General features: G+C 41.0%; 1 protein-coding gene across 1 annotated transcript in view; it reads right to left on the bottom strand.

Moving 5' to 3' along the window:
* The window catches only part of LOC101051494 (uncharacterized), a 55,236-nt gene that overhangs the window by 20,056 nt on the left and 26,356 nt on the right, over window positions 1-8,824 (bottom strand). Inside the window, exon 2 of the mRNA XM_039467419.2 lies at window positions 1,027-1,145. The gene's annotated coding sequence lies outside the window, so the exon portion shown is untranslated. The remainder of the gene's footprint in view (window positions 1-1,026; window positions 1,146-8,824) is intronic.

The following is an 8,824-nucleotide window of genomic DNA, read 5'->3' as shown; positions in this document are numbered from 1 at the left end:
TTCAGGCATCACAATTTCTCTATCTTCATGACACAGAAACTTCCATGTCGCTAGAGGATTTCACAATCCACACAAATCCTCTGAAGACTTCTAGGTGTGAAGGAAACCATCACTGGACACAATGTTGAAAATAGCAATAGGCCAGGCACAGTGGTTCATGCCTGTAATCCCAGCACTTTGGGAGGCTGAGACAGGTGGATCACCTGAGGTCAGGAGTTTGAGACTAACCTGGCCAACACGGTGAAACTCCGTTTCTACTAAAAATACAAAAATTAGCCAGGTGTGGTGGGGCACACCTGTAGTCGCAGCTACCCCAAATGCTGAAGCAGGAAAATCACTTGAACCCAGGAGATGGAGGTTTCAGTGAGCCACTGCACTCCAGCCTGGAGATAGAGTGAGACTCTGTCTCAAAAAAAAATAAAATAAAAAGCAATAAAAGCCCTGGATAGATAGGGGTTTTTTAGGAGAGCTATAACATCTGGGCAAATAAAAACACTACATTATTCCTAGAAAAATGACAGAAATCTAACTTAACCTTGTCGAAATGGGGGTTCATTATCTTATTTAGCAAACTAAAGGAAAAGTAAGAATGCAATTGCACCTTAGGTACAACTGGAACCAGGGATTTGAATGCAACTAAGACTCCCCAACTTTTCTTTTCTCTTCTCTATATTAGCTCAATTTTTTTCACAACACATTTCCTAGATGAACTATAATTATAGCCATATCTAGATTGCTACCTCTTGCCAGCAAAGCAAGACAAAGTTATTCTCTGATCATGAAGAAGATAATTCCAGAAAAGAGCTCTGAATCAAAGGCCCAAATTTTGGCATATCTAGTACTGTGCAGAGCTGAGAGACTAGCTAAAGGGTGAGCCAGCAGTATGCTATCCTAGGCATAGGGCCTGACCTAGAAATCAAAGACCCTAATGTAGCAGTATAGCAGTATAGCCTAGATTATGCCACAATGACATACAACTCCCATATCTCACTGCTATAAACCAAAAAGGTTTCTTTTTCATGCTACCTGTTCATTAGGAATTGCTGACGGGGTCTCTTGCAGTCACTTGGAGATCCAGGCTTGCCAAGCAGCCACTGTCTTCGGCACCAGCTATTACCCTGCTGGTGCTGGGCAAAGAGGGAGCTCTGGAAGAACCATAAACAGCAGTTAAATTCCCAGTCCATAAGAAACGCATATCACCCCTGCTAACACTTCATTACAGGGCACAGACGGTGACAATAATGACCTCTCAGGCTTGAGGACCTTTCCAGTCTGAGAGTGGGTATCTAGTGGTCACCTAGTTACTATCCTGTCTTTCCCGCAGGTGGAAGTGGGTGTGGTTTCCGACACCCGTGACAACAAAATCTTTGTAATCACAAGTCTGAAGCATTTCAGAGGTCAGAAAGGTGTTTGTTTGCTGTTAAGACACTTGCTCTCACTTGTAGCTGACAAGAGAGAAGAATTTGTACAGACTATTAGATATGTGACTACTTTTTTAAAGCACTAGGTATTTGGGGCAAGGACAACATGTTTCCATATCAGAAGTCACTCATGGATATGTTCTGTGAGGTCAGGAATTCTATGAAATAAAAATAAAGAAACTTACTGAGCCTCTCTTGGATGCCAGCACCATGCTCAATGCTTTCATTTATTTCAGTACATTACTGATTATTTTTCATTTATGATCAAAGCAAGGGTTGAAGAAATGTCCTTGGTTCAAGGCTACATCCTAGTAGGCAGAGTCAGAATTTAAATCCAATTTGAAAGACTGTGCTCTGTGCTGGATCACACTGTAAGGTTTTTAAAGTGATCTAACAATGACAGCATCCATCAGTGAACTTTATGAGTCTACCAAGCAGGAAGTTGCTCTTAATGGGTTCATCTAATGGCAGGGCCAGCTCAAGGCAAAATTGTTTGTCCCCCTCCCTCTTTTTCATTTGATATAATCTTGCTCTGCCATCCAGACTGGACTGCAGTGGCATGATCACAGCTCACTGCAGCCTCAAACTCCTGGCTCAAGTGATCCTCCCTCCTCAGCTTCCCAAATAGCTGGGACTATGGGCACATGCCGCCACACCTGCTAATGTTTACAATTACTTGTAAGGAAAGGTCTTCACTATGTTTCCCAAGATGGTCTCAAACTCCTGGCCTCAAGCAGTCTTCCTGCCTCAATCTCCTGAAGTGTTGGGGTTACAGGAATGAGCCACCATGCCCAGTCCCTTCTCCCTCATTGAAAAATTTAAATATATATATATATATATTTTTTTTTTTTCCACTATTCAACTTCTATTTCGGTTCAACGGGTACATGTGCAAATTCATTATATCAGTAAATTACATGTCATGGGGGTTTTGTATACAGGTAATTTTGTCACCCAGGTAAACAGCATAATACCCAAAAGGTAGTTTTTCAGCCTTCACCCTTCCTCCACCCTCCACCCTCAAGTAGGCCTGGATGTCTATTGCTCCCTTGTTTCCATGCATACTCAAGTAGCTCCCATTTAGAAGTGACAACGTACAGTACTTGGTTTTCTGTTCCTGCATTAATTCACTTAGGATAATGCCTCCAGCTGCATCCATCTTGATGGAAAGGAGATTATCTCATTCTTTATGGTTGTATAGTATTCCATGGTATATATAGACCACATTTTCTTTATCCAGACTACCACTGATGGACATCTAGGTTGATTCCATATCTTTGCCATTGTGAACAGTGCTGCAATGAACGTACATGTGCACATGTCTTTATGGGAGAACCATTTAAATTCCTTTGGGTATATATCCAGGAAAGGGATTGCTGGGTTGAATGGTAGTTTTAAGTCCTCTGAGAAATCTCCAGAATGCTTTACACAATGGTTGAACTACTTTACATTACCATCTGCAGTATATAAGCGTTCTCTTCTCTCTGTAACCTCATCACCATTGGTTAGTTTTTTACTTTTTTAATAATAACCTATCTGACTGGTGTGAGATAGTATCTCATTATGGTTTTGATTTGCATTTCCCTAATTAGTAATATTAAGCAATGAGACGAAGACACAACATAGCAGAATGTCTGGGACACATTTAAAGCAGTGTCTGGAGGAAAATATATAGCAATAAATGCCCACATGAGAAGCAAGGAGAGATCTAAAATTAACACCCAATTGTCAAAATTGAAAGAGCTAGAGGAGCAAAATAAAAAAAAACTCAAAACCTAGCAGAAGGCAAGAAATAACTAAGAGCAGAGCAGAACTGAAGGAGAGACATAAAAAACCCTTCAAAAAAATCAATAAATCCAGGAGCTGGTTTTTCGAAAAGATCAACAAAATACACAGACTACTAGCCAGATTAATAAAAAAGAAAAGAGAGAATAACCAAATGCCCAGGTCCAGATGGGTTCACAGCCGAATTCTACCAGACACACAAAAAGGAGCTGGTACCACTCCTTCAGAAACTATTCCAAATAATCCAAAAAGAGGGAATTCTTCCCAAATCATTTTATGAGACCAACATCATCCTGATACCAAAACCCAGCAGAGACTCAACAAGAAAAGAAAACTTCAGGCCAATATCCATGATGAACATAGATGCAAAAATCTTCAATAAAATACTGGCAAGCCGATTGCAACAGTACATCAAAAAGCTTATCCACCATGATCAAGAAGGATTCATCCTGGGGATGCAAGGCTGGTTGAACATACACAAGTCTAGAAACGTAATTCACCACACAAACAGAACCAAACACAAAAAACACATGATTATCTCAATTGATGCAGAGAAGGCCTTTGACAAAATTCAACAGATCTTTATGCTAAAAACCTGCAATAAGCTCGGTATTGATGGAACGTATCTCAAAATAATAAAAGCTATTTACAACAAACCAACAGCAAATATACTGAATGGGCAAAAACTGGAAGCATTCCCTTTGAAATCTGGCACTGGACAGGGATGCCCTCTCTCACCACTCCTATTCAATATAGTATTGAAAGTTCTAGCCAGAGCAATCAGGCAAGAAAAAGAAATAAAGCGTATTCCAATAGGAAAGGAGGAAGTCAAACTGTCTCTATTTGCAGACGACATGATTGTATATCTAGAAGACCCCATCGTCTCAGCCCAAAATCTCCTGAAACTGATAAGCAACTTCAGCAAAGTCTCAGGATACAAAATCAATGTGCAAAAATCAAAAGCATTCCTATACACCAATAACAGACTTAAAGAGAACCAAATCAAGAACGAACTGCCATTCACAACTGCTACAAAGAGAATAAAATACCTAGGAATACAACTAACAAGGACCGTAAAGGACCTCTTCAAGGAGAACTACAAGCCACTGCTCAATGAAATAAGAGGACACAAACAGATGGAGAAACATTCCATGTTCATGGGTAGGAAGAATCAATATCATGAAAATGGCCATACTGCCCAAAGTAATTTACAGATTCCACACTATCCCCATCAAGCTACCAATGACCTTCTTCACAGAACTGGAAAAAAACATCTTAAACTTCATATGGAACCAAAAGAGAGCTCGCAGAGCCAAGTCAATTCTAAGCAAAAAGAACAAAGCAGGAGGCATCACACTACTGGACTTCAAACTATACTACAAGGCTACAGTAATCAAAACAGCATGGTACTGATACCAAAACAGAGATATAGACCAATGGAACAGAACAGAGGCCTCAGAGGCAACACAACATATCTACAACCAAAACTGACCAAAACAAGCAATGGGGAAAGGAGTCCCTGTTTAATAAATGGTGTTTGGAAAACTGGCTAGTCATGTGTAGAAAGCAGAAACTGGACCCCTTTCTGACACATTACACTAAAATTAACTCCAGATGGATTAAAGACTTAAACATAAGACCTAACACCATAAAAACCCTAGAAGAATATCTAGGCAAAACCATTCAGGACATAGGCGTAAGCAAGGACTTCATGACCAAAACACCAAAACCATTGGCAACAAAAGCCAAAATAGACAAATGGGACCTAATCAAACTCCACAGCTTCTGCACAGCAAAAGATACAGTCATTAGACTGAATCGGCAACCAACAGAGTGGGAAAAAATTTTTGCAGTCTACCCATCTGACAAAGGGCTGATATCCAGAATTTACAAAGAACTAAAACAGATTTACAAGAAATAAAAAAAACCAGCCCATTCAAAACTGGTCAAAGGATATGAACAGACACTTTACAAAAGAAGACATACATGAGGCCAACAAACATATGAAAAAAATGCTCATCATCACTGGTCATCAGAGAAATGCAAATCAAAACCACATTGAGATACCATCTCACACCAGTTAAAATGGCGATCATTAAAAAATCTGGAGACAACAGATACTGGAGAGGATGTGGAGAAACAGGAACACTTTTAAACTGTTGGTGGGAGTGTAAATTAGTTCAACCATTGTGGAAGATAGTGTGGCGATTCCTCAAGGATCTAGAAATAGAAATTCCATATGACCCAGCAATCCCATTACTGGGTATATATCCAAAGGATTATAAATCATTCTACTATAAGGATACATGCATACAAATGTTCATTGCAGCACTGTTTACAATAGCAAAGACCTAGAACCAACCCAAATGCCCATCAATGATAGACTGGACAGGGAAAATGTGGCACATATACACCATGGAATATTATGCAGCCATCAAAAATGACGAGTTTGTGTCCTTTGTAGAGACATAGATGAACCTGGAAACCATCATTCTCAGCAAACTGACACAAGAACAGAAAATCAAACACCGCATGTTCTCACTCATAGGTGGGTGGTGAACAATGAGAACACATGGACACAGGGAGGGAAGCACTACACATTGGGGTCTGTTGGGGGGAAATAGGGGAGAGACAGCAGGGGGTGGGGAGTTGAGGAGAGATAGCATGGGGAGAAATGCCAGATATAGGTGAAGGGAAGGAAGGCAGCAAATCACACTGCCATGTGTGTACCTAAGCAACAATCTTGTATATTCTTCACATGTACCCCAAAACCTAAAATGCAATTTAAAAAAAAGAGAACTAAAAGGAGAATATTTGGGAGTTTTAGTAGGGGGGTCATAACTGTATTGAGCTCATGTCATACATATAAACAAGGGAAAGTAAATTAAAATTTACAGGGCAACTTCTGTGGGCCAGGTTCCTTCACACATAATTTCAAATCATGCTAAAATGAATGCATCCAAGGAAAATTTTATCATACATAACTTATGATAAGAAAACTTATGCTTAGAAAAATTAGTTAGGATGTTAAGGTCAACAAGGCTCTAAAATGTTTAGCCAGGACTCAACCCAGGTCTGGCTTCTGTTTGGCTTTGGAGTCGGTGTTATCCCCACTCCATCATACTGCCTTTCCAACCTGCAGCCCTGTGTCCAGGAGACAGGGGTCAGGCCAGGATCAGAACAGGCACTAACACCAACAGGACTGGCGAGGTGGGAAATACAGGAAAGGAGTGTCTCTAATTCAGCCCACTCTTCTCTCCCTCCTGGAGGGACCATCAGGACCATTGACATTGTTGGGTGATATAAGTTGTAAATAGGGGGTGAAGGACATGGATGAGAACATCTCCATGAGTATGGGATACAGTAGCAGGCCAGAGGTTAATATCCACATCCCAGGGAGCCAAGGATATTGTTCCCAGTAACAGGGCTTGTGTTCTGCTCTCAGGGCTGATGAAAGAGGACAGAAGTAGTACTCTTTGTTCCTCTACTTCAATAAAACTAGGCTAAAAGGAGAGATTGGGAGACAGAGGTTTATGGAAGGAAATTTATAAGATAATGGAGTCATATCAAGGTAATTCAAGAGGGAAAATAAGACAAGGTGGCTCCTTCCCTAAATCGGTGGCACAACTCTAATCACTTTCCCCACAGAATGGCTGAGCCTGACCCCAACCATAGTAGCTCAGCTGTCTCTACCCTCTGCAGGCAGGCGGTAGGCAGGGGTCATGTTAATGCAGCCTAATGACTTGCGATTAGAATTGGCCACTGCCCCACTGCAGGGTGTGTGCCCAGCACAGCTTGACAGCTTCCTTCTCTGCTCAATCTTGAGAAAAAAATAATACTAAATAAGGAAGGTGAAGCTACAGAAAGTCCTGACTGTTAGAAAATGTTAAGATTCAGGGCTAGGAAAGACTTTAGAAACCATTCTAAATTTCATAATGAGACTAAATCAATTGTAAGGGCTGTTAAGGTTGGCAAGTGGCAGAACATGGATGCAAACCTAGGGCCCTTCACTCCTCCTCCAGTGTACTTTCCATCATGCCAGGAGAAAGGGTAAAGAGTAAAGGTGCCAGGGGAAGGGCTGAGGCTTGTCTCCTTTCACTTCTTTTCCTCATAGAAAATGTAAGATACAAATGGAGCCAAAAATTTAGGCCCCTGGAAGCTACAGGTCTGCTTCAGGTGGATATATTCCTTTTCCTGAGTTCAGCGAAGTTATTTGGCCATAAAGCCCTAAGCAATGTATGATCATAACATTTTAAGAAATAGGAGCCATGTATCAGAAGGTTTCCGTTTTCTCTATGAACAGTTCAAACTATCTCAATGAAGTTTAGGTATCCAAAAAAAAAAAAATACCTCAAATTTTAGGGGTATTAAATATTGTGAGTAATAAAATAAAATAAATACAATGGGGGTTTCAGGACAATTTATCTCTTGAACATAAGTAGATGTGCTCAAGAAAACTATCCCAAGGACGGATTTGCATGCACAAACCTGAGACCAAGTTCCACAGTCAATACAGAGAGCCCTATTTCCTTACTAGTAGCATCTGTACAGCATCAATAGGTATTTGTGGACGAAGTCATGAAAAAATCCTCAAAGGTCTGTGTTGAACCAACTGTGGTTAAAATAGGAGAGTATGAAAAGTGAGATTCTCTAGTTAAGTAACTAATAATTCAGACTTAAGACTTTTTAGAAAGATGATCATCTTTTATTTCTTTCAGAAGCCATGGCCATCGACATGGATAGAGGCCAAAAGACACCTTCTACTAAAGGTTGAGGTATCCACATCAGTCAGGAGTGGCTTCTGCAACAGCAGCCACAGAAAGTGAGTAATGGAAATTAAAGGATAAAGATGTACAGGAAGTCCTCTTTCCTTACCCAGAGAAGGAAGAAAACAGGAAAAAAATAAGGTCAACTCCACGATCAAGGTAGAGCTGCTCTAGAATCGGAAGTGGCCAATGACCGACACAAACCACCTTGCCTTTCTGTGACTCAGCTCTCCTGTAAAGTAGAAACCACACTGACCCTGGATCAAAATTCCCTAACAGAAGTGACCTTGGATTTCAAGAAGGAGCAAATGACCTCTGCTAATGCAGATAAAGAGGCCAAAATTTTTTCAGGATTTCTCAGGGAAAATAGTCTCATTCTTTGGCTTCTATTAGCCAGGGGCCCAGATGACCCTGTGTCCTTGAATGGACATGGCTTTTCCATGGCCTCTTATGAGAACCTGCCCAGCAATAAGTTCTTAATTACCAGAGTCAGTGGTTCCTATCATTGATTGAGCTTACTGATTGGACAATGAGGAGGTCATATGTGGCTGTCTCCAGCCATCACATCAAGGTGACACTTGAGCATGACATGAGGTCTGCATTCTCCACAATCAACTGGATCTGTCCCACTGCTTCCCAGCAGAAGCAGAAGCATGCTGTGCCAGTTCCTAAACATCATCATTTCCTTTCAACCAACAGCCCTCCCCTGCCCAGATTCCCCACCATCTAAAGCAGCAATCCTCAAATGCTAGTGTGCACAAGGATCTAAGGCACTTGCTGAAAATGTAGATTCCTGCACCAACCCCAGAGAACCAGAAGCAATCCCTCTAGGGCAGAACTTGAGAATTTGCTT

This window comes from Saimiri boliviensis, chromosome 4 (assembly GCF_048565385.1).
Source record: "Saimiri boliviensis isolate mSaiBol1 chromosome 4, mSaiBol1.pri, whole genome shotgun sequence".
Taxonomy (NCBI): Eukaryota; Metazoa; Chordata; class Mammalia; order Primates; family Cebidae; genus Saimiri; species Saimiri boliviensis.
The sequence above is the reverse complement of the archived record's forward strand: the minus strand, read 5'-3'. Positions and strand labels throughout refer to the sequence as shown.